At 40.7% G+C, this 26587-nt stretch overlaps 1 long non-coding RNA gene across 1 annotated transcript in view; it reads right to left on the minus strand.

Annotated features, from left to right (window-relative positions):
• Positions 1 to 25432, minus strand: part of LOC148150630 (uncharacterized) — a 39688-nt gene extending 14256 nt beyond the window's left edge. Inside the window, exon 1 of the long non-coding RNA XR_015751891.1 lies at positions 25342 to 25432. This is a non-coding gene — a long non-coding RNA (uncharacterized LOC148150630). The remainder of the gene's footprint in view (positions 1 to 25341) is intronic.
• Between the last annotated feature and the right edge of the window lie 1155 nt (positions 25433 to 26587).

Below are 26587 nucleotides of genomic sequence, written 5' to 3' on the forward strand. Positions count from 1 at the left end.
GGCGTTAATGAACCAGATAGGTGTTTACAACAATTGACAGACATTACATGGTCACCATTAGGTTTGGCTTTTTATTCCAGACTTTTATTGAATTCAAACATTCACCATTTGCCATAGTGGCATTTGACCCCATGTCCCCAGGCCATTAAATCAGGCTTCTGGATTACTTGTTCAGTCGCATTCCCAATATGCCATCATCTCCCCACATTGAAGTGAAGGATTGCTTTGATATGCAGAGGATTCAAATTAAAGCAGCAAGACACAAAACGATCCCTTGACACAGTGATGTCATAAAGACTGTTGAAGATTCGCAGGACTTTCTGACAGATGCAGCTGCAGGAAGCACCTTTATTCACTGACACACACAATGGGATGCAGGATTAATATTCAAGTATCACTTAAAACCAGCAATATCTGAGGACTGGGTCTGTGCTTGGAGCTAGAATGACTCCATGGCAGGAGGGCATGATAGCATTGACGTCTTGAACCTATTTGAGCCATTGAGTACAACTGGTGTTGTACACATGGGACGACTGAAGAAGGGTGAAGCTGGGAACCTGAAAAGCAGTGGTTAGTTCTGTATTTCTTCTGTTATGTCTTCTTTGCTTATTCATAGATTATTGGACACTGGTATGTACTCATGTACAACTCCACTATATGCTATGTCAATATTATTGGAAGGGAATTCTTGTGACTAGCATTGAAAGATATTTAATTATCCTATTTTTGTAAGCCAAGAAATGAACCAGCACCTCAGAGCACCCTGAGTCATTTCCATCATCTGTTGCAAGCACCGGTGGAATGACAACTATACTCACCTCAGGGAATTTCAATGTCAAACCTGAGGAAATAACATTAGATAAAATATAATAACTCTTAAACTGCGCTGTACAGATTTCCTGGAGATGTAGAGGATGGCATCATTCCAAGGGGCGTGGATGGCCACATGGGCACCATCAATGACGCCAAACTTTGGAAAATCTAGCAATGTAGTGAAATCGCCATGATGTTGTTGTGTCCAGTGGGAGAAAAAACATAGGTCTTAGTACTCTCGGGCAATGTGTCTGTAATCTGTTTGATATATCTGTGCACAGTAAATTGGTTAATATTGTAATAAAAACAGAAAATGCTGGAGCAAAGCAGTGAGGTTGGCAAATCTGTGGAGAGAGAAATTGGGATAACATTATGTGTCTTGATGTGACTCTTAATCAGAACTGCTGAGTTTCTTTTGCATTTTCTCTTTTTATTTCAGATTTCCAGCATCCACTGCATTTTATTTGAACAATTAATACTGTGGACATTTTCAACAGTGGTCTGAATGAATTGCAGCACTAAAGGAGAGCAGTGCTCAAAATATGTGGAGGTAAGACACAATCACCACCAATTGTTGTCAAATGTTCAATAAAATTCAATTATGGGGTGACTAATCAGAGACAGGTTGTCCCTGTGAGTAGAATGGATAAATCTGGAGAGATGAATCACAGGTTAATTTTCTCATGTGCAGTTCAGGTAGTTCTTCTATAATGTAATGGTTGTGTTCTTGAGCAACCCTGTGTTTAGAAATAGCGCTTAAAGTGTTGGCGACATAATAATTGCATTGCAGCCAATACATGTTTTAAAAGTTCGTGCTTTCGAAACAGTGTCCCCAGTTCATCAATTGTGTTACAGTGAATTCACATTAATGAAACAATCATTATAGCAGAACGACCTCTACACCAGGAAAGAGCCTGTGATAGGAGGAACAGGGAGCATGTTAAGTAAGAGATAGAAATGAAAGGGTGTGAGCCAGCGGAATGGAGGTTGAAAGTTGCGGTGGGTTGAGGAAATTGTTTAAAGAAGCCTTTTGCAGTTTATGAAGAGTTGCCAGGAATGAGGTACATGGAGCAGAAAGAGCCTGAGAAGGGGTATGAGCATGAGGAGGACTGCAGATAAAGAGAGGTGGGGGAGACTGCAGGCGTTTGGATAGGGATAGGCTACTAGAGAATTAAAGGATCTGCAAAAAAACTGGATGGGGAGGCTAGGAGAACATGAAGAGGGGAAACTGCAAGAGCACTGTGGGATAAAGGGGGGAAGCTTCAATAGACAGGGAGGTTGGTAACCTATAGGGTGTATGGGAGAGGGAAGACAAGGGGAGAGAGAGAGGCTACAAACGAGAAAGAATAATTTTAAATCTGTCGACAAAGATATATTCAGTTGATTAGAAGCCAGGAAAAAATGAATTATTTGCAAATTAATGCGAGATCTCAAGCTTAAAGCTGCATATGTTCAGAATCTATTTTATGGAGAAAAATGTATTTGCTGTTACAATAAAATCTATGTCAATGGTTAAGTTTAAAGTGGAGACTGAGATGTGAGATGCACTGAAGATGGTAGTACCTGCCTAGTTAAATCTTCCCATTTGAGCATTAGCAATGCAAACATACTTACTATGACTCACCACTCTGCAGAAGGAATATTTAAGGTGATGGGTATTTGTGTAGGAGTCGTTATTGTGAAAAGTAATCTTTGTAGCTAACTTATGCCTGTTGTCATGTGCCAGTTTAAATACAGTGGTGTCAAAGAAAATTGTGAGTGATTCATATGTGGAATGAACTGCCAGAGGAAGTGGTAAATACACCATTTAAATGACATTTGGACAGATACATCAATAGGAAAGGTTTAGAAGAATATAGACCAAGCACAGGCAAATAGGACTAGTTTAGTTTGGGAAGCTTGGTTGGTATGGATGAGTTGTGCTGTATAACTCTATGACTGTATAATGCTTTCCTTGTGTGTTGGAGCTTTAAGTTGATAATTATTAAGGAATTTGAGAAATTCTTCTAATTCTGCACATGTATGAGCCCAAATATCCTACACATCAACATAAATACAGAAAGTGTTGTTACTACATGACTGTGGAAGAGGTGAATCAGTGAGAATTACAAAGGGGTCTTGGGAAACCAAGAAGGCACCTCTGAAAATCAAAACATAGGTCTTAAGAATATCTCAAGAAAAAAATAAAATTGTCTCCTTAACGAGAAGACTATGATGACCCTAACTGATCACAATGCTTCCTTCTGTGCAGGGAAGATAGTGAGGTTGCATGTAAGTCTTGCTGAAGTAAATGGGACAGCTGTGAAAGGGTGCCCTGTTAAACTGGAGAAGGAAGATAATGAACTCAAGATTTTGATAATATTTGTTTAGCCCTTTGTAAAGGAAAGAGAACTCCACAGTGGATAACCAGGCCTGGAATCTTACATTCAAAAAGATAAGAGGGAAGCCAGCTAAGCTGAGAAGTATCCATTCTAAGTCAAAATGCTCAGAGAGTTACTGCAGATACAACCAGACAAATGGCCCCCTCTGCACCATAATAATTCTGTAATTCTGTGATATGGCTTGCTTGCACTGTCAAAACCATTGTACTGTTAGAAGTTTCTATTTCAGGGATTAGCTTTAAACCACAAGACAATGGGTCTATGTTTTGGAAGTTGTGCAGACTGACTTTTACTATCTGCATTATGACATGTATATTTCTTGGAGATGGATGGACTTTGTGTCTTAAACTAAACTGATGACCAGAAATAAATAATTTTTGTTTTAAACAAAAACTTACCAGGATGGCTGCATAATTTCACAGCAAGGAATTCAATACCTATTTTGGTTTTTATTTGGAGCTATCGGTTCCTGCAAAGTGCAGAGGTCAGGTGTTGTTTACATGTGGAGCTGATCAATTCTCAATAACTGAGCAGATTGGAACCAGAATACAAGTTACAGAAACACAGACTAACAAAAAGAAAGAAAGACACAGAGGGTGTGCCATTGTCCTCTGCTTGTTCTCTGCAGCTAAAAAAAAAGCTTCATTTAAACTTGGACAACATCAGTTACCTTTCATGCAGCAGTTACTGTAAGCTGTGACTTTGAATCAATAAATCAGAGACATTTTCCAAGTAAACCAATTGCTCTGTCCTTCTTACAAACCAGTGGGTGATTCCAAAGAAAGGCAATAAAACACCAATGGCCTGACTAGGGGATGGAGGTGATAGGTCAGAGAGGAGGGTGGGGGAAGGTAGCAAAAAGTACAATGGGTGAAAGGGGGTGGGGATGAAGGTGATAGGTCAGAGAGGAGGGTGGAGTGGATAGATGGAAAGGAAGATAGGCAGGTAGGACAGGTCATGAGGGCGGTGCTGCAGGGCAGAGGAGATGACCTGGGGGTCGCAGTGAGAGAGAGACTCATTGAGATTCTTGTAGAGATAGGAGGAAAACTTCATCAAGGCAGGCATCCTTGCAAGAGGATTCGCAGTAGGGTTACAATCAACTAGGTAAAAACAAGGTCTGCAGATACTGGAAACCAGAGTCTAGATTAGAGTGGTGCTGGAAAAGCACAGCAGGTCAGGCAGCATCCGAGGGGCAGGAAAGTCGACGTTTCGGGCAAAAGCCCTTCATCAGGAATAGAGACAGGGTGCCCGTAGAGTGGAGAGATAAATGAGAGGGGAGTGGGGGTGGGGAGAAAGTAGCATTAGAGTACAGTAGGTGAATGGGGTTGGGGATGGAGGCACCCTTGTTTTTACCTAGCTAAAAAAAAAACTCAACATTGAAAATGGGAAACATAGACTACTGAATTGACTTTCCTGTTTCACCTACCTCCACAAAGAATCTACTCTCCCTAGTTGTGTGTGTGTGTAATGGAAAGTGTATAGGGGATTAGAGTTTTGGTTAATTGTGTTACATTCCAATTGTTTATATCTAAATACTTGGTAGCTATAGTTTAATTATTTATATTAAGTAATCATTTTTGTTTCGAACAAAAACCTAGTCTGTGTTGTCAATCTTGGTCTGAAAGTCGGGTAAATTGGATACTTCGCAGACCTTAAAAAACTTTAATATTTGGTGTGACTCTGGGAGTAGCAGCTCTCGCTTTATGGCGCAATGCCCCAGTGAATCATAACAGTTCTAAGGCGGTCACTTTATTAACTTATTGGACCACAATGGAGGTGTGTGCCGCTTCACGATTCAAAGGTCATCCTTAGCCAGGGGCTTTATAGTCCACATATAATCAGCTCGGGTGGGCTTTTTCTAATGGAGTCGGTTTGAGAAAAATATCAGCACTTTTCTAATTCTGGTCTGCAAAACATCACCAATGTCAAACATTCCAACATTAGTTAATATGGCTTCAGTTATGATAGATCTGGAAATCCCTCTCTAAATCTCCCCATTTCATCATCTCTCCTTTAAAATGTTATTAAAACTCACACCTTTGACTGAGCCTTTAGTCTTTCATTTAGAATTCCAAGATGGTGGTGGAGTAGAATGCTTCAGCTGGAGCTTGTCTGCTGTACCTGTTTCTTTTGTTTCCTCATTTTATATTTTTCTTTTCTTTCTTCTCATTGATGTCCTGAACTCCCGGCCTCAGCGCAGACTCAGACTCAATGCTGATCCGGTGAGGAGTCCTCTCAGCCTGGAATGGCATCACCTTGGCCTGGTGTGGTAGTCACCCAGCATGGCATGGCATCCCTTTCGCCTGGTATGGTAGTCTCCCGACCTGATGTGGCAGTGTCATTACCTGGCGTGGCAGTCTCCCAGCCTGGTGTGAAGGTCTCACAGCCCAGTGTGATGGTTTCCTGGCCCGGCATGATGGTCTCTCAGCCCGGTGTGACAGTCTCTCGGCCCGGTGTGATGGTCTCTGGCCCGACGTTGTGATCTCCTGGCCTGATGTGATTGTCGTTCGTCTTAGTGTGAAGGTCTCCTGGCCTGGAGTGATGGTCTTTCGGCCCATTATGGCGGTTTCTTGGCCCATTATGGCGGTCTCTCAGCCCAGCATGATGGCCTCTTGGCCCAGCGTGGCGGTCTCCCAGCCCAGTGTGATGGTCTCTTGGCTTGGTGTGAAGGTTTCCTGGCTTGGCATGGTGGTCACCCTGCCTAGCCTGGTGGTCTCCCGGTCTGGTGTGACGGTCTCCCAGCCTGGTGTGCTAGTCTCTCGGCTCAGGGTGATGGTCTGTTGGTCCATCGTGGCAGTCGCTCGGCCCGTCATGATGGTCTATTGGCCGGATGTGCGGTATCCTGGCCCGGTATGACAGTCTTCTGGCCTAGCGTGGTGGTCTTACGGCCTGGTATAATGGCCTCTCGGCCCAGCGTGACGGTCTCTCCGCCCAACGTGATGATTCCCCAGCCTGGTGTGGCAGTATACAGCTCAGTATGACAGCCTCTTGGCCTGGCGTGATGGTCTCTTGGCCCAGCATGACGGTCTCCCTGTCTGGCGTGGCATTCTCTTGGCCCGGTATGACAGTCTTCTGGCCGGACATGACGGTTTCTAGGCCCGGCTTGATGGTGTCTTGGCCTGGTGTGGCAGTCCCTCATCCAGTGTGACAGTCTCTCAGCCCAGCGTTGCAGTCTGCTGGCCTGATGTGGTGATCTCTTGGCTTGGCGTGAAGGTCTCCTGGCCTGTGTGGCAGTCTCCTGGCCCGGTTGGCGGTCTCTCGGCTGGGAGATAGCCATTCTGGCTTGATGTAGCTGTGTCTCGGTAGCAGGACATGGTGGTCTCTCAGTAACCCATGATGGTCTTTGGGCCCACCATGAGCTCAGCATAGACTTCCGGCTTTGTGGTAATTCAAGATCTGGCTTGGACAGGAGACAGGGTGCCGGCATGGACTGGGTTGGAAGAACTATTATTCTGAATATTTTCTTTCTCTGCTTTTCTAATTTTTTCCTATGATCTGTAATGCTGGACTATTTATTTCTTTATTTTTCTAATGTTTTTTCTTAAGAACTTGGGCTGAAGACAGTATCGTAAGTGATAATAGTAAACTTTTCGCTGTACTTATTTGAGTACGTGACAATAAAGCTAATTCAATTCAATTTACCCTACTTGTTCCTTACATAGGAAGGCCTTATGCCCGAAACGTCGATTCTCCTGTTCCCTGGATGCTGCCTGACCTGCTGCGCCTTTTCAGCAACACATTTTCAGCTCTTGTTCCTTACATAGCTCAGTTTAAAATTTTGTTAAATAATGTTGCTGCAAAGTGCCATGTGAGGCATGAAAGGCATCATGTAAACATAATGTTGTTGTTATTCATGAACTACACTTTTTTGACACCAAACCCTACAGAACATTCTTTTTGCTAGAATTGTGCACAAATTAATTTTAAGGCTTTGTTAAGAGAACATTATTAATAAATTCCATTATAATTGGATATTTTGAAAATCATTGATTGGATAGAGTTAACATGGATTTATGAAAAGGAAATCAAGTTTGACAAAACTCAGATTTTTCAAGAAGTTATTAGCAAAGTCAATATGGGAGAACCAGTGAGTATGGAGATTTTCAGAAGGCTTTTGATAATGTCTTGCATAGGAGGTTAGTAAACAAAATTAAAGCACATGCGATTGGGGTAATAAGATAGCATGGATGGAGCATTGGTTAACAGGTAGACAGCAGCCAGTAAGAATAAATGGATGATTCTCAGGTTGGCAAGCTGTGACCAGAGCAGATATTGCAAGAATCCATGCATGCGTCCAGCTTTTCAGCATGTACATCAATGGTTTAGATCTGGAGGCTATATGTGATATTTCCAAGTTTACAGATGATGCAACTATACAACTGGGAATGTGTGTTGGGAAAAGGATACAAAGAGGCTTCAAGGGGATTTAGACAGGCTGAATGAGTGGGCAAGAGCTTGGCAGACAGGATACAATGTTGATTAGTGTGAGATTGTCCACTTTTGTAAGCAACAAAAGTGCGTGGTGTTTCTTAAATGCTGAGATATTGGACAGGAGGAAAACATTGTTGCTAATTCACCAATTCTGTGTGACTATACTGCTCATTTCCAGTCCATTTTTGTAGCTAATTTATTGCAGGAAGTACAGCACCATTTTAAGTTGGGTTTAAATTCTAGATGTACAATTACATGATCAGTGTATAGCAATGTTGAAACTGCGCTTCAAATTTACTGGCAATACATTTTTTGACTAGGATTGTGGGTTCCAGATATATTCAATTTTACTTCCAGTAATTTCTCTTCACAGAGGTTTTTGCCATAAGACATCGATACATTATTTTATAACATGCGACTAGACTTTAATTTGATATTTGTCTAGGCTGCTGCTGGAAGAAATATGTGAACAGTTCTTTTTAACATAATATTTTATATAATAAGTGTTTGTAATTTGACCCTAGCACTGAATTTCTAGGTCAGACAGCCAACCGACAAAGAGAACGCCCCCAATAGAAAAAGGAAGGAAACTCTAAAGGGAATAATTTTGATATTACAAAATACCCGCCTATTTTAGAGAAGGAAATAGTGATCTGCATTCAGCTGAAATTGTCTGAGGCTAGGGTGGGGTGTCACTTTTATTTATTTGACTTAAAAGTGGGGAAAGACTGGCTGTCTAGTAGAGCTTGTCTGCTTTATTTCAATGTCAGTGATCAATCTATGCACACCATTATAACCCTGAGCCTGACCATAGATAGAATAGACTTGGTCCAGGTATGTGCTTTTCATTTTTTATTAAAGGCTCTGGATGGTGCTCTAAAAGTTGGAACTATCCTCAGATCAAAAGGATACTTTGGGCACCTGTTATCACAGCTACTCCCTCTTCTTAATTGTGGATTTACTGACCTCCACCTTAATGAGCTGAGCTTCTGCTGTGATGTAATCACCAAAAAAATGACAAATTGCGCCCAAAATTACAACCGTTTTGGAAAGTGATTTTCCCTAAAGTTTCCACTCAAATTTGTTTGCATTTTATCAACCATGACATTGGGCAGTCTTACAAGACAGATGTTTTTCAAACACGTTGCTTTTAAAAACGTCTTCAATACCAAATAACTATTCTTAAATGTAAATTTGATTAATATGACTTTCTCACAAACAATATTTTTAATCACATAATAAATGCAGATAACCTAATTCTAAGTTAGAGACATTAAAGAACTATTTTCCAACTAGATTGAGTCAGTTTTTTTTATTCACTCAACATCATTCAAATTGTACCTAACAGCATTTTTGTACCCAATTATCTAACTTCACTTTTGGAACTTCGACAGCTTACAAATGAGATAAGTTAGTGGATATTGTTGATGGTGATTAGTTGGGATATTGGCCTACTACCAGCATAACCTTTTTTGAAAACTGTGACAAATATTTACAAAAACTTAAGTTGCACAAAAAATGACTTGCACTTATATTTCTGCAGATCTTATGTACTGATGTGCTGACTGTGTCAATATCAGAAGAATCTTTGCTTTTATTTTCTAACAGGAAGTAGATGTACAGCAATCATTAACTATTCCTAGTTAATGATAGAGGTCACAGGTTTGGAAGATGCTGTTAAGAGAGCTTTGATGATTTACTGTAGTGTATCTTCCATACAGATAAGACAATTACTACTGACAGGGTGTGAAATAAGTTAATATTTTGTTCTGGATTGTGTTGAGTCTCTTCAGTGTTGTTGGGGTTGCACCTGCATAATCAAGTGGAGAGCAATCCATCACACTCCTGAGCTGTACCTTGTAAATGGTGGTACTGGAGAGGCAGGAGGTGATTTAAACAGTGCAGAATTCTGCGAAAGAAGCAGTACAGTCAAGAAGAATCTTCAGCCCATTATCTTTATAACCACATTGTCTTTCTGATATTCAAATTCCTTTCTCCCTACAAGGAACTTATACCAGAAAACTTGCTAGTTATTACTCAGCAACGGGATAATTCTGCATTTTCAACAGATAACACATTTCAATTATTAATAAGCCAACGGGAAAGAACACTTCACTTGCAACCAAAGTGAATCCTTTTAACATCAATGCCTTGTTTTTTGTTGTCTTTTTTGTTGTTATCTTTACTGTATGTACAGTACAAACAAGTTATATTATCATAGACTTATGACCATCTTCATGCATAGTTGCCATTGTCAAATTTATAGCCACCTTCACGCATAGCTATCATCATGTAATCATCATTACTCCATCAAGATATCTCTTCATCCTGCAGCCACTTTAGCAATGGAGGATGTTGACAGATTTAGATTCTTGCTCTAAGAAAGCAACATTCCCGAGTCCCAACTTTTGATAATGAAGAATTTTAATGAGACAGGCTGTGGCATAGTAGCTATGGCCCAGAATAGAGGAAACAACTGAATATTAGCACCCTTATTGTGAACTGATGAAAACACCAAGGTAATATTTCAAGATATGAAGTTTGTCTTTTTCAAAACATCTTACGTAAAATCTGTCCTCTTAACAGTAAGTTAAAATCGAGAGCTGCCAAAAACAGTGTGGGCGGAAGAAAAATAAATGATTGGAAAACAAGTCTGAGCAGATGGTGACACAGCAACACAATTATTCAATTTTCATCCACCCATGCAAGAAAGATAAGAAGATTAAGGAGGGCCCTTGTGGTGCAACAGTTTGACCCATTAACACTGTGGACCTCCAAGTTGAGATCTGGTCTTTAAATTTGAATGATAGTTGATCTGGCTAAAGTAAGTGATGAGTGCAGGGAGTAATGTCCCAGCCTTTAATTAGAAAATTAGACCGACATCTGAATGACCCTGGTTTGCTTTTAAAGGAGATGTTGCTGCAGGCCATCTAAATGTAGCAAGAAAATAACTGAATCAAAATTACAGGTAAGAGTGTATTTCATACCTTTTGCCGAATGTCCTTTGGAAGAACATGTTCTTGATAATAGCAGTGAAGCACCTCAAAATCATTATTCTCCTTTGTACTGAGAGCTGATTTTATGAAATTGCATCTCTCAGGATGGATTTTGCTAGCCCTTTAGGGATGGTTTGGAAGTCTGGAGAGGCCCACAAAGTGTCAGGGGGATGGCCTGACGTGTGTTGAATCACAGAATCCTGATAGTGCAGAAAGAAGTCATTCAGCCCTTCGAGTCTGCAGCAACCTTCTAAAGAGCATTCACCCAGATCCACCCCAACCCTACGCCCGTAACCCTGAATTGACCATGGCTTACACACCTAGCCTACACATCCCTGGACACTACAGGGCAATTTAGCATGGCCAATCCCAGTCCTCACCAACCACTCTCTGTCCCATCTCACCTTCTCACCCATTCCTTTATACGTTTGTACGTTTGATTTTTCTATATTGTGTACATCAAGAAGGGGAGGCATGATTTAATTTCATTTTAGATTTGCTCTATGGGAGTTGAGTGAATATCCGAAATTTGTAGATACATGGATTTTTAATGTAGATTTACAGCTTTGGAGCAGAGCTTGAGGTGAACAGTTTGGTGCATGAGAAAATAAAGGTAGAAGAAAAATAAAGCTGCTGTTGCCTAGCAACAGAAGTCAAGTTTCACAGAAAGACTGAACCATCCAAAGTGTCCAACAATGTGTGCAGCTAGCTTAGCATCTCCAAACATTTCACAGCATGGAAAAAAAGTCCAGAGTGGCTTTGAAGAAAATTTGAGAAACAAAACATTGTTGAAGTTGAGGGGATGGAAAACTCAGTTAGTTGCTCAGGAAATGTTTAGACATCAGTCAGAATAAAGCTCCAGATACTTTGAAGTTCTTTTGTAAAAGGTACACTGGCAGCCTCTTGTGAATATGCTCAGTGACTGATCATCATTGTAGCCAAACTACAAAAATAAAAATTATGGTCTATTAAAACAGGATTTGCTCTGGGAATTTAAAAAGAGCATATGGAAATGCAATTTTATTATTAAACATAACGACAAAGTAATTTATATTTTCAAATTCTTCTTTGGATAGATGGTCAAAACAGCACTGTAATATAGCAGTTATTTACATAATACATTCTGTATAAAAGAACGATTTGTGACAATTATAAGACACATTGTTTAATCAAGCAGTGCACACATTTAACTAATCCAATGTCTGGACAACAGTTCTGTAAACTTGGACTTTAGTTTGGGGTTTTCTGAATCTTAAGCTTCAGTAATGTAAAAGTGTCCAAGATATATCAAATTACAGGTGGATCATTAAATCTTTGCATTATTAGCAAATTTCAGATATCCCTGCTAACCAGCTAACTGGTGTAATTCATTGTACTCAGCACTGAACACATCATCAAACTCCTCATCAGAATATCAGGCTCACTCCATTTCATCCCTTTCTGTCAGGGCTTCCCCTCTCTGGAGTGGCAGCTTGTGCAAGGCACATCATACCATGACCAATAGTGAGACTTGAGCAGGAGAATGGCATTTGTTTTACCACCTCCTTGGCTCAGTGGATGAACTCTGGATAGTGGCCTTTAGTTTCATGTGTGCGCAGCCTATTATCACTTGTACTTTTGAAAGTCCCGCAATGTTAGCCAACCCTCTGGCTCTGTCTACCTGATTGATGTCATTATCATTAAATGTGTATTCATGGTATGTATGAACATATGATCAGTAAAAAAAAACTTGATACAATGACAAACATCAAGTTGCAATATGCCATAAAGGTCCTTAGAGTATTTGCCAAGTCCTTAGAGTATTTGCCAATATATTTAGGACAGTGTCTTCACCTATCTTTGACTATCTGCTGCTGCGGTCTCCTCCTTGTGGGCCCAAGTTTATGAACAGGTCCTGCAACCTTTTGGATCTGTACCTGCCCTTGGTTCCCTGCTCCTTCTCACTCCTTCTCACTGGAGAACAATGCCCACAAGGACATATTCTTAGGGTCTGTTATTGGAGTGCTAGAAATTCCATGTATGCATAACTCTAGGCATTTCTCTGTTCTGTAAGGACTTTGGGATCCTGAAGCAATCTTATGATGATGTCTCAGAGCTGCTTCTCACTGGGTTTATACAGCACAGTGTGGACAGAGTTTAAGGTAAAGCAGAGTTCCCCAGAAACTCAAAGTGGTCAAAGACTTCCCAACTCCAAAGTCAATGCAGGATCAGCAACAGATTCAGGGTATAGTAAATGAACTGACAAAGTTTTTAACCAAATTTCGTCTCTGTTACAGAACCCTTGAGAAATCTCTTTAGGAAATCTCGGACATGATATTGGTTTTCACAGCATCAGATGGACTTTCAAAAGACTGAAGACACCTTGACTTCCACCAATGTATTAGCTCATTACAATCCATTGTATTCTACACTTATTGTGGCAGATGCTTAATTACAGGCATTGGGGCAGTTCTTCAGGAACACCAGAAGGATATCATATTATGTTTCAAGGATGTTATTACGTATGGAGGTCTGGTACACTCTAATTTAGAAAGCAGCTTTAATGTAATCTAGGCTTGTGAAAAAAATTTGATTGATTTCTTGGGGCTTAAAGTCATGATTGAGACTGATCATAAACCTTTGGTCACCCCACTGGTGAAAAATAGTTAGTGAAAAAGTCCCCTCACAAACAAAGATTTCGCCTTATATTTACGAGGTTCACATATGAGACTGTGTATGTCCAAGGCGAGTATTAGATAGCTGCAGATTATCTTTCCTAAGTCGATGAGGGATGGTTTAACCTGAGGGGTCACCACACCTCAGGTGAGGGGAGAGATTGTAAAGGCAGGACCTTCATGGTGACCTCAGCTGAAGTGGGAATTGAACCCATGCCAGGGTTTTCACTCTGCATCGCAAACTAGCTGACTGAGCTAAGTGACCCACATGGTTGATGTACTCACATCTGATGATGTTGATTTTGGGGCTGAATACTCTCTTACACACAAACTACAGCACCAACTTAGTCAGCCTGGAACTTCATGGATGAATTAAAGAAGGATCCTGAGTGTTGTATTGTGCACAGGTAGTACACCTAGGAATGGCCTGGAACTCAGTTGACAGACCATGCTACCATGACATGTTTCAAACAAAGTCAGCACTTCTCTATAATTGAGCCCTTACTGTTTCAGTGAATGACTGTTAACTCTCTGTATATTGCAGAGTGCACCTGTGAAACTGCTTAGTGGCCATGGATCTCTGTAATACATGTGCCACAAATAGTAATGAATGACTGGAATCTCTGATGTTTAAACAAGTCATTGCTGAACTCTGGAGTAGTTTCAGCATGGGCATATTCATGTATGACGTTAAAAAACTGACATTAACAGCTACTAAAGTAGTTGTGAGAGCCTTCCCAGAGGTGCCTGCCATTGTCGTATTCTTAGTGGTGTCATTTCTAACAACGACCCAGAGTTGCTAACAAGATGTTCAAAGCATTTGCAAAGACACAGGGTTTTCAGCAATTTGCAAGTTCTCCTAGATATCATCAGTCGAGGATGGGCACCAACACCTCCTCCATGATAATCCTCAACATTGGTGCCCCACAAGGCTGGGTACTCAGCCTCTTACTGTCCTCTTTATATATTCATGACTGTGTGGTCAAATTCTGTTCTAACTCCATTTACAATATCGCTGATGACACCACCATAGTAGGCTGGATCTTAAACAGTGACAAAAAAGTGTATAGGAAAGAGATAGAGAGTTTAGTGACATGGTGTAAAGACAACAATCTCCATCGAGGTCAGCAAAACAAAAGAGCTGGTCATCAAATTCAGTAAGTGGAGTGGGGGACACACCCCTGTCAGTATCAATGGCACTGAGGTGGAGATGGTTGAGAGCTCCAAGTTTCTAGGAGTAAATATCACCAACAATCCATCCTGGTCCATCCAAATTGATGCTACAGTCAAGAAAGCACACTGATGCCTCTACTTCCTCAGAAGGTGAAGGAAATTTGGCATGTCCACAATGACTCTAACTAATTTTTAAAGATGCACCATCGAAAGCATCCTATCTGGATGCACCAAAGCTTAGTTATGGCAACCGCTTTGCCCAAGACTGCTAGAAATTACAGAGCCCAGACCACCACACAAACCAACCTTTGTTCCATTGACTCCCTCTGTACTTTGTGATGTCATGGGAAAGCAGCCAACAAAATCAAAATCAAAGACACATCTCACCCTGGTTATACCCTCACCCTCTTCCATCTGGCAAAAGGTACAAAAGTTTGAAAACATGTACCAACAGATTCAAGAAATTCTTCGCTGCTGATATCAGACTTTGAAATGGACCTCTTATATATTAAAGTTGATCATCCTCTGCATCTTCATTGTAGCTGTAACACTATATTCTGCATTCTGTTCTCTATGTACTTACATATGGTATGATTTTCCTGAATAGCACACAAAACAGTACTCTTTACTATCTAGGTACGTGACAATAATAAATCAAAATCAAAAATCAACCCAATGGGGAGCAGTCAGTGGTTCAGACAGCAAAATAATCTGAAGAAAAATCCAAGTTTTTTTCCTGCTCTTCTCTTTTGTTGTTCTACCTTAGTCTCCTCACGGCTGCCACCATCAGAACTGCTGATGGGACATGGAGTAGAAACTCAACTTCCTGCATTAGTTCAAAGGGACAATAATAGGGCAATTCAGATTGCTCCCTTGTTGAAGAAACATCAACTAGGGATTAGGCAAGTGCAGAACTATAATTATAACAACTGAAACATTGTCTACATGGGCATCTGATCTTCATCAGGAACCTTCATAGAAAGCATAGTGTCAGAGAGGACTGTCTGGGTGATACCAATCATAACATTTAGATACAACTGAAGGTTGTATCCATCACATCCATTGACTTTACTTAGCACAGGGACCACCCACTCAACTGCAACAAAATCTGGATCACAGGGAATGTGCCACAAAATGATCCCTTGGTTCGTACCATGTGCTTAGGATGTGTGGCTCAAGTTTCTATACTTTTTTATAGACTTTGTTGATCCACCTGCTGACAGATGAATCACATTAAGGGTTTGATTTGAATTCCCTCTGAATGTTATTCCTCTGTCCCCATCTAAAATGGTGCAGGGCAACATCAGATCTGAGCCTAATGGTCTGTCAACCAGCTCAGCAGCTTGTTCATTTCTTTTTGGAAAATGGCAGCACCCACATCAACTTCCATGTTATTGGAGACTGTTGTGATGATATTAAGTTAGCAACTCAAATCTTTAAGTCAGGTTTTGCATAATTACTGGGGCATGGGAATGGTGGTCTAATGGGCTGTCCCAATTTTTAAATGCAACCTCCGTTTGAGAAAACAAAACTCTTTCCTTATCTCAATTCTGCATTGCTAATCCTTTTTTCTGGAATTGTGACCTTCTGCTCTTGACTCCCCAGATAGGGGAAGCACTTTCCCAGCAGATGCCAATCTCATTGGGAGTTTTATCTGCTTCAATGTGTTGACCAATCCTTCTTCCAACCCCTAGGGAATATAGGGAGGATGCAGTTTAATCAATGTTTCTCAATTTGACAATACTCTCGATTCAAAGATCCGTTGTTACAGTCCCTCTAGAGCAAGTATATCCTTCACTAAGCAAGGAGACCAAAAATGCAGAGTACTCCAGATATCATCTCATCAAGGCCTGAACTAATTGCAGTAAGATTTCTTCACTCTAATTCTCCAATCCTTTACGTAGCAAAAATGACTAAACAGAATTAAAATAGATCTGAAAATCATGATATTCAATTTATTTAACAGACACACTAATTATGATGTTTACCTCAGCCTACGCTTGCCAAAGCCAGAGACTGTATTTAGTCCATCACTACAAACTGTTTTTAACGTGTACTTCACAAGGTCAAGCAAATACACTGAGCGAATCTGAGCAAAACAGCTGTGTTTCAGAGTCTGGCCACCAGCATGGAGTGAATTTAACACACTTGGTAATTCTAGTTGTTTTTCCCCCCAAGAAAACATCCTAATTGGATGGTGTTAAACATATTGTAAAATACCCCACTGTGACTGAAATATGACCTTTGTGATTTAATGCATTTTGCTGGGAACACCGCGTTTCTGGCTGGAAAAAAGCAAACTCCACTCTGCTGAATATGTTGGAGGAAAATAAAGGGCTCGATTCTTCCTCATCAAACTGGATTTGCTCAGATTTTTGGCTGCAGTTAAGTTGTTCATAAACAATGAATCACTAAGGAAATTTTGCTTGTAGAAAACTACAGACTCGCAAATAACATTCACTCTTTTATGTTTATCTCTTTGATATTATCTCATGAGTTCATTACACAGCTATAGTGCACTGTTAAGAACACTTTTATTTTGCACGCAGAGCATTGAAAGTCCAATAGGAACAGAAATAAAAAAATGGATGCACTCCAGGCCAGCTGCTTTAAATCATGTGAAATCAGTGTGTGAAAAGTAAGAGGTGTAAAAATAACACGATGCTTTTAATGTGGCTGTGAACTTGAAAAAGTAAATTTGGTGTGTGCAAATTAGATTGGTACTTCACAACATTGCATAGTGGCATTGCTTCAAAAGAACTTTATTGACTGTAAAAATATAGAAAATGAGTAAGTGTAGGCCATTCAGCCCTTCGAGTCTGTTTAGCCATTCAATGAGATAATGGCTGATCTGTTTTTAAATCACAACGCTACATTCCTGCATATTGCTGATAATCTGTCATATCTTTGGTAATTATTTAAAGTTTCTGCACCCACTGGAATTCCAGAGGCTTCCAACCCTCAGAGAAAAAAACGTTTCTTCAACTGGTGACCCTTTTTTTTGTACTATGACCCCCAGTTCTAGATGCCTCCACAAGAGGAAACATCCTTTCAACACTCACCCAGTCAAGTCCCCTCAGGATCTTATATGTTTCAATAAAGTCACCTCTGACTTTTCTAAACGACACACAATATAGGCCTAGCCTATTAGCCTTTCCTCATAAGGCAATCCACTCTTTCCAGGTAATAATCTAGTAAACCTTCTCTGAACTGCATTCAATGCATTAACACCCTTCTCTAAGTATAATGACCAGTACTGTATACAGTACTCCAGGTGCAATATCCTGTATAACTGAAACATAACCTCCCTCTTCTTGCATGAAGTTCCCCTCACAATAAACTATAACATTCTATTAGCTTTCCTGATTACTTTTATAACAACCTTCTGTGATTAATTCACTGGGACATTTAGATCTCTCTGCATCTGAGCACTGTCACCTCTCACCATTTAGATAACATGCTTCTTGTTAATTCTGCTAAAATGGACCCTTTTGTAATGTCCCTTAGGATGTCATGAGCTTGTAAAGGCACTATATAAATGCAAGTTCTTTTCTTAAAACTTATCAAACAATCAGCGTTTATTGATCAAAATGAATAATTTCATTTCACATTATATAGGAATTCTATAATATTATAAACCTGAATAAGTTTTTTTGCTATGTCGGTTTAAAGGAGTTTTATTACCAATGTAAAGAAATTCTTTGTTCTTGCATAACACTGAAATATGCTTAAAGTAACAGTGAGAGTTGTCATAAAAGCAAAATACTGCAGAAGCTGGAAATCCAAAATAAAAAGTGAAAACGCTGGAGAAACTCAGCAGGTCTGGCAGCATCTGGATAAACAGTAAAACAGAGTTAATGTTTTGATATTGATATAACCCTTTTCTAGAACTGTGAAAATTCTTTCTCAGATACACTTCTATGACAGAGACAGAAATCTTTGTTGAATGCTTTAAGTAAACATAAAGTAGGATTCCAAATTGAGATTTCAGGAATAATGGGACTCGTGTCAAAGAGCATCAGTTTGTTCAATGCTCCCAGTTCTGTTCAGATGTGTGCAACAACAACTGATTTTAAATATTAATGACCTTAGATCCCTTGCCCTGGGGGGGGGGGGGGGGGGGGTGTGTAGCCCTCTCTAAGTTTGAGTTTCCTGACTGAACTGACAACAATTTAAATGGGGAATTAATCTCAAATTACTGCTTGAGAAAATAAAAGACTGGTATCAACTTCATGCTCAAACTTATTGGTTATTGAGGTAATAGCTCAATCTATCTTTGCATTTGTTGTTTAAGAATTTTGGGTTTTGGAATCATCACATTCTGCACTGCAGAAAGAAAAGCCACTGATTCCAAAAACTGCTGCATATTGTGGCATAGCCTCAGGCCTCTATGCTTATGATGCCTAATTGAATAATTCTCTCTATAACTATTGCTTTGTTATCTTAATGATTTGTTTATTCCATGAGATTGCCATGGTGTGAAAACTATAAGTTTTCACACTATAAGTATGGAGTCAGCTATTACGAGGGGGCATAGCTTTAAATTAAGGGGTGGTAGGTATAGGACAAATGTTCGGGGTAGATTCTTTACTCAGCGAGTCGTGAGTTCATGAAATGCCCTGCCAGTAGCAGTGGTGGACTCTCCCTCTTTATGGGCATTTAAACGGGCATTGGATAGGCATATGGAGGATAGTGTGCTAGTGTAGGTTAGGTGGGCTTGGATCGGCACAACATCGAGGGCCAAAGGGCCTGTACTGCGCTGTATTTTTCTATGTTCTATGTTCTATAACTCAGTGCAGGAGTTTCTCTCCAACAGAATGAAAATACATTTTGCTGTTGATGTCATTTAAAAAAAATATTTCAACAGCAAGGGTTACAACAAATAGTTTCTGCTCGATTTTGGATTTGATTGAAAGTATTTGTCTATTATTTGATCTTTGTCTGTAGATTTCTTACACTACTGTCACCATTCTAATCCAGCATTGTATTTGGAGTTGGGCGGACCCTCATGGAATTAAAACTTTAGGGGCATTCAAAATATTAGGGATTAAATTCGATAGCTCCCCCAAAACGGCATATATCATAAGACATAACTAACTCACATCTGTTCAGTGCAATGCAGTCACCACACCAACCTGGTGGTATCTGTTCATTTAAATAATTTCGGGATGCAGACAGCATTAACCTTGCTGTTCATTGGCTGCAATGCCAGCGAAGTCGTAACTTGTGGCAGCTCTTAAGGTCAACATGAGCTGCTTAAAAACTGGCTTGTCCTTCTCAAATGGGAGAGGCATTGTGGCTGAGAATCAGGCAGGTAATAAATTCTGTGAGATAAATGGCAAAGAAATGGGGCAAGGTGGGAGTGACCAGGTACCAAGAATTTCAGACATTGCACTGGAGGTCATGTTGGAGAAAGTGGAAAGGCGGAATAGTGTCCCATTTCCATAAACGACCAGAAGACCCTCCAGACACAGGCTCAAATAACAGTGGGACCAGATAGCTGTGTAGGTCAATGTCAGGAAGCAAAGTCACAGGATCCCATGCAGTGCTGAAACATTTAATAACCTCATACAAGGCTAGTGAATGCATCTTCAAATACCATATTACATCAATGACACTACTCATCTCAGCCATTGTTCAATTCACCACACCCTCATTACTCACCTACTGTCAACCAAAAATGAGGCCTCATACCTAAGTCATACACTCCCCATGGCCCTTTAATACTGTTTCAAGTCTCAAATGTACACAATATTTACCCATCACCCAAATATGTTGTGTGATACTCACCAACACTCTCTCTCTCTGTCTCTCTTGCAGGACACACAATCTCACAACTGAAATCAGGAGGAGCTAAACTGAAGAGGATAGGTGAACCTGCAACTTCTAATCCTTGTTGACCAATATTGAGGTGACTGACTCAAACCATTGAAACCAGCCAATGAATGGTTTATGGAAATCACAGTATCTAATCCCTCTTCTTACATCCCACATCCCCTGCACTCTCTTTTTCATTACAAACGGCAGACAGTGTGAGCATGCAATACTTATCTCGCAACTTCTTGCACCAGAATCTTACCCTTGCACCTGTTTTTATTCAGACACACAAGTGATTCAACTCTGCCAGACAGTGAAGGATCATCATGAAGTGAGTCATTTAGAAGCACTACTCACACTCACAACTATCAGCAGTGTTATTGACATCACATATACTTTAGAGGATAGATTTGTGGCAGGGTTTGCCTATGGCAAGACAGCAGATTTAGTAGCTTCTGGTCAGAACAAGTGGAAGGATGGTACAGGTGTGAGTTCAGTCAAGGGCAGTATTACAGGGAGAAGGAGAGGAAGTGGCATGAGCTGAGTTACTCATTTGAAGAGCGGACATAAAGACTGTGTGCCAAATGGCCTCTTTCTGCCCCATTGAAACCCTGTGATTCTGTAAGGAATGCCTGCAGAAGAAAGCTGATGGATACGCTGATGTTTGATGCATTGGAAAGCCTGCCAGCAGCTGGCCGATGTTAAGGAGCATGGAGGAGTTCAGCACCAATTTAGTGCAGGGCTTTGTGCAAGGTTTGGAACCTGCCCTTCCAACATGAGGGTGGTGGCCAAACTCCATTGGCACTGTGTGTAGCCAACTAGGATGCGATGACATCTGGTGTTGCACCTTCCATTGAAGCACAAACAATAGTCACCCACCTTTGAAGAATTGGAGTGGAATTTCAGGGTGTAAAATACCTGCTTGTCATCATGCAGATTTGGAGTGCATTCGTCATGCATGTAGATTAAAGACTTTATCAGCCTGCTTGAGGTGGGATGTGAAGAGGTTGAAGTGTGTTGCTCTTGAATAGAAGATAGATTGTTCCTTGCCTTCCCATTGTCACAGCATTTTACCACCAGTGGGTGGGTCATCTGCTATGCAGGAAGTCCACCAATGGCAGCCTAGTGGCCATCCCAGGAAAGAGTCCCTCCTCATCAAGCCGACAGGGAGATGCCCCTCTTGTAGTGAGTATAATGAAGTCAGCCAGGTGGACATCATAGAACATGAGCTCCCTGATTGTGGCTGTCTGATCCAAACAGGGAGTCCTGGCTGACAGATTTGTTTTTTTTTCAAAAATATACTTTATTCATAAATAATTTGATGGTCTGTACAATTGGTCATGCCATACGTATGTAAACATTTACATACAGAGATCAAAACTTATCATTTTTATACAGGTCTGTACATTTTATGATCATATGCCCATATAATTAGCTGAGGCGTCAGCAGAGCCCAAATGACTGCATGGGCCCCTGTTCTTCGTTAGGCAGGCAGACTTTACACAGTGGTCTTTCCCCACCGTGCCTTGGCGGCAGCTGCCCCAAGCTTCAGCGCGTCCCTCAACACGTAGTCCTGGACCATGGAATGTGCCAGTCTGCAACACTCAGTCGGGGTCAACTCCTTCAGCTGGAAGATCAGCAGGTTTCGGACCACCCAGAGAGCGTCCTTCACCGAGTTGATGATCCTCCAGGCACAGTTGATGTCCGTCTCGGTGTGCGTCCCGGGGAACAGACCGTAGAGCACGGAGTCCCGCGTCACGGCGCTGCTCGGGACAAACCTCGACAAACACCACTGCATTCTTCTCCAGACTTCCTCTGCATAGGCACATTCCAGAAGGAAGTGTGTGACAGTCTCGTCCCTCCCTGCAGCCGCTTTGAGGGCAGCGTGCGATGCGGCTGAGAGTCCGGGCGTGCATAAAGGATCTCACAGGCAGAGTCCTTCTCACCACCAGCCAAGCCATGTCTTTGTGCTTGTTGGAAAGAGTGTCAAGGGCTCCCCACGTGTAAATAAAGGATGACTTGGTGACTGCAGGCCACTCTTCCCAGACTGTTTCATTGTGATGCTGTCTGCAGCACACTTTTCCCAGACTGCTTCACTGTGATGCTGACTGCAGCACACTCTTCCCAGACTGCTTCACTGTGATGCCAAAAGCATGATACTCTTCCAAGATGCTTCAAAATAATGCTAACTGTAGGCCACTCTTCCTGGATGATGATGTTATAAGACTGGTGATTTGCTGATGCCAATTTGAGTGGATGAAGGGTCAAGGTGGATGGTGAACATTGAGCATATAGGGACCTTGTTCTGAAGAAGCAGGTGCATAAGGGCCAGAACAGGCATGTGGCAAGTTGCACTGCCAGGTATCCACTACTTATACACTGGGACTTTGTATTGTCTAGTTTCTCAGTTGAGGAGAGGACAGTTGGAATTGGCTTATGAATAAGGCAAGTTGGGGCTTAAGTGAGATGCAAATACATAGAAATATAATCATCACTGCTTAATGAAAAGACTTTGAAGGCACCATTTAAGACTTGAGGGTAAAATTGTGATTTTCTTTCTCCACACTGAGAACCTGATTTATTCATTTTCACTGTACTTTCCCACTTTTCTCGCACCACGTGTCTTTTAAGCACCCCATCTCCACAATCCTGTAAATCACTGGCAATAATAAATCTATCATTTTCTATCTTAAACATTCGCAAAGATTGAGCTTCCACAGCCTCCCCATGGTAGAGAATTCCAAAGGTTCGTAATTTTCTCAGACCTTAGTGGCATTCCTGTATTTGTAAAGTTTTCCTCCTGCTTCTAGACTTCCCAACAAGAGGAAACATCTCACCTACAGCTACCCTGTCTATCCCTTTAAGTATTTTGTAAGTTTCAATGAGATTGCCTCTCATTCTTTAAATCTCTAAATAATTCAGGCTCAGTTTGTCTATTCTGTCTTCAGTTGACAGTCTTACTACTCTGTAACATGTCTGGTGAGCCTCTGTTGCACTCCTTCTATGGCATTAATATTTTTCTTCAATTTAGGAAACCACTTAAGGAGATATTGTTTTGCTGAGAAAGTTGAGAGTCCTTGGAATTTTCTTCTCCAGAGTGCAATGAATGCAGAATCATTACATGGTTTTAACACAGATGTGGATAGAATCGTGACTGATAAGGGAATCAAAAGCTATCTGGTGGCAGGCAGGGAAGAGATTTGAGGTCACTCAGATCAGCTATAAGCTCATTGAATGGTACAATAGACTCAAAGGGCCAATTGGCCTACACCTGCTCCTAATTTGTATGTTTATTTGTATGTTGGGAAGATCAAGGCATCAATACTCAAAAAGGTAATTAAAAGCACCTAGAGACCAAACTCATAACAGCATACAGCACTGGACAAACTGGTTGTGTTCTGAAGAAGGGTCACTGGACTTGAAACATTAACTCTTTTTTTTCTCCAAAGATGCTCCAGACCTGCTGAGTTTCTCCAGCTTTTTATTTGCAAAGTATGTCATTAAGCTTGGGGACACTGTAGTTTCTTAACATTCTATGCCATAATATTCCTGTTAGTGTGTAATGTCAGATCTGTTTAAATGTTAAGCTGAGTAGGTGGTATGAAGTTCTTCGGAACTCATCATCCCAAAAAAAAATTCCATGCAATACTAAATCACAGGCCAATATTTGGTGCACCACATCCAAGTTTCTGACATAATTAGAACTACTTTGAGATGTATTCAAAGTGGCTACTAATAACGCTATAATAATGGAACTGACCATCACTATATGTATTAGGAGAAAGTGAGGACTGCAGATGCTGGAGATTAGAGCTGAAAAATGTGTTGCTGGAAAAGCGCAGCAGGTCAGGCAGCATCCAAGAAGCAGGAGAATCGACGTTTCAGGCATAAGGATTTCTGAAGAAGGGCTTATGCCCGAAATGTCGATTTTCCTGCTCCTTGGATGCTGCCTGACCTGCTGCGCTTTTCCAGCAACACATCACTGTATGTATGTCAGATGTGAAAAAAGGAAATAGAAAAGAATTTGATTTCTGATTGAAGCTTCCAGCTCTAAACTTAATCACAGAATTTAGACTGTCACACAAAATTCAGTTTCAAAGAGCAGAATTTTCAGGCCATATGGTGAACAGGCATGTTGTTTTATGCTGGTAGTCAGCAAGCCAGTTTGTTAACACCATTTGCCAAACGTGTTTTACTGGAGGCAGGAACTATACCAATCAGGGCCACGGCTCAGAAACCAACTCCATTTTTACACAGCAGCTGCACAAGGTAGGCTGCCAATGGCAGACTCAGAAAGCAGTTCAAGCCAGACCTTCGGGCCCTACCTACCAGCCTGGTCACAGGATAAACCCCCTGAGAAAGCAGCGACTTGGCAGCTGTGGTCATTCTTTGTGTGACTGTATTAAAAGATTTGAGAAGGCACCTCAAAAGTGGATATACCACCTCTCCTCCTTATCTACAACAGCAGGTTTCAGCTCCATCACTTCTAGATAGACTCCGAACATCATATCCTGTTCTGCCAGCTCTAACTGGAAGTGACTGCACATTGTCCAATCAAAGTAAAAATAATAGTCAGCTGACTGTTCTCAGTGCGAGGCTGGAAGCACCATTTGACCTACCTTTGGGGTTGCAACACAAAATGCAATACCTGTCCATAGTTTTGATTCTTTTCTATGAGCCGCTTACTTATATTTGCCCCTTATCCTGTATTCCCATTTATCACAGAAGTGTTTCTATGGAATTGAAGACCTACAAATCATCCTTACTGTTCAATTAAGCAAACAATTTTAAATATATCTAGAAATTAAATCTGCCAATCTGATCAAGATTGACCCCATAAGGGAATGAAATGTAGATATAGATACCAAAATGACCAGCGAGCATATCTGCCTCAATAATATTTAGTTATCAATAAATATGAGCCAGGTCCTACTTTTGAATAAATATTGCATCCTGTGAGTCTAGTGTCAATACTTCTTGTGGGTAGGATAAGTCACATATTAAACTAGATGAATGAGTTCTCTGTATTTTTACGTCATGCAGTAAGATGTTCCCGAGGAGATAATGTTTACTTACAAGATCAATAAGATTGTTGATTTTAACTTTGTTGTCATGACCCGTGACCATAGAGAGTGTTCTCGTTAGAGAGCAGTGAGATTGCTTGGGAAACAGTCTCTCACTTTTACAGTATTTTCATCCAAGCCTAAATAAAGAGCAGACAATTGGTAAGAATTTATACAGTGAGCATGTGTTAATTGGATACATGGAAAGAGAATGTGGAATTTGTAAAATTTATAACCAGTGAATATCATGGTATTGGTTAAGCAATGTTGCTCATGATGTCAACTACATTCTATAATTCTAAGCAATTCTCTCAAATTCCATCTATACAAATTCACACAAACTAAACTTGCACAGGCCACAGAACAAAATTACTCAAAGAATAAATCTACAGAGGGAATCCCAACAGATGCATCTGGAGATAATTTAGTAGCTACAAAAAGCATCACCCCCCCACCATTCTATCAAGAAATAAGCTAGCACTACATTCACAGCGCTGATCCATAATTTAAAATATTTTAAAGGAAGCTGAATTTTCAGCTTCAGATTGCTCCCTTGTTGATATGTGTGAGTTTGACTCTCAGCAAGTTTTACAGCAACTACGTCACTGATTTGAGTGCTTAGCAGTTGGTATCTCTTGTGAGTATAAAACTAGGTGGTCCTATGCTCGAAATGATGTGAGGTTTACAGCTCAGAATCAGCACGACAACACCCTTCAAATGGAAGACTAACTTGGCGAAGATGAGGGGCCAGGTTTCATCAGAATGCAAACAACTTTAGAGTCAGATAAACGATTACACTGTGAAAGCAATAGATCATTGAGAAACTTCAACAAAACATATTAATAACAATTACTAAAAATTTATGGCAAATTAATGCACAGGGCACTTGTCATTTTGACAATGCACAATTAAGGTCCATTTGATGTGTGGGTAGGAACACAGAATTTCACAATCTCAGCAGAGTATTTTCCTCCTACATTTGTAACTTTCAAAGCTTATTGTACAGTATATTATGGACCAACAAAATGTTTTTCTTCCAAGTAAAATACCATTGTTTTATATTGTATATTAGAGTAAAATTTTTTAAAAATCAACTTTGTTTGGAATAGACATGCCCTTCATGTATTGAGCACATGAGCAGAAGTCATGGGTTGAATTTTCAGTAGCCTGTGGAAGCGACAGTATTGAAAATTTCTACCTCCATAGAGAGTCACAGGAGTTGGGGCAAGCTTAGGAACTGCCTGCACTACATAACCAAG

Source organism: Chiloscyllium plagiosum, unplaced genomic scaffold (genome assembly GCF_037043375.1).
Source record: "Chiloscyllium plagiosum isolate Xiang-an unplaced genomic scaffold, Cpla_swu_hap1 HiC_scaffold_3, whole genome shotgun sequence".
NCBI lineage: Eukaryota > Metazoa > Chordata > Chondrichthyes > Orectolobiformes > Hemiscylliidae > Chiloscyllium > Chiloscyllium plagiosum.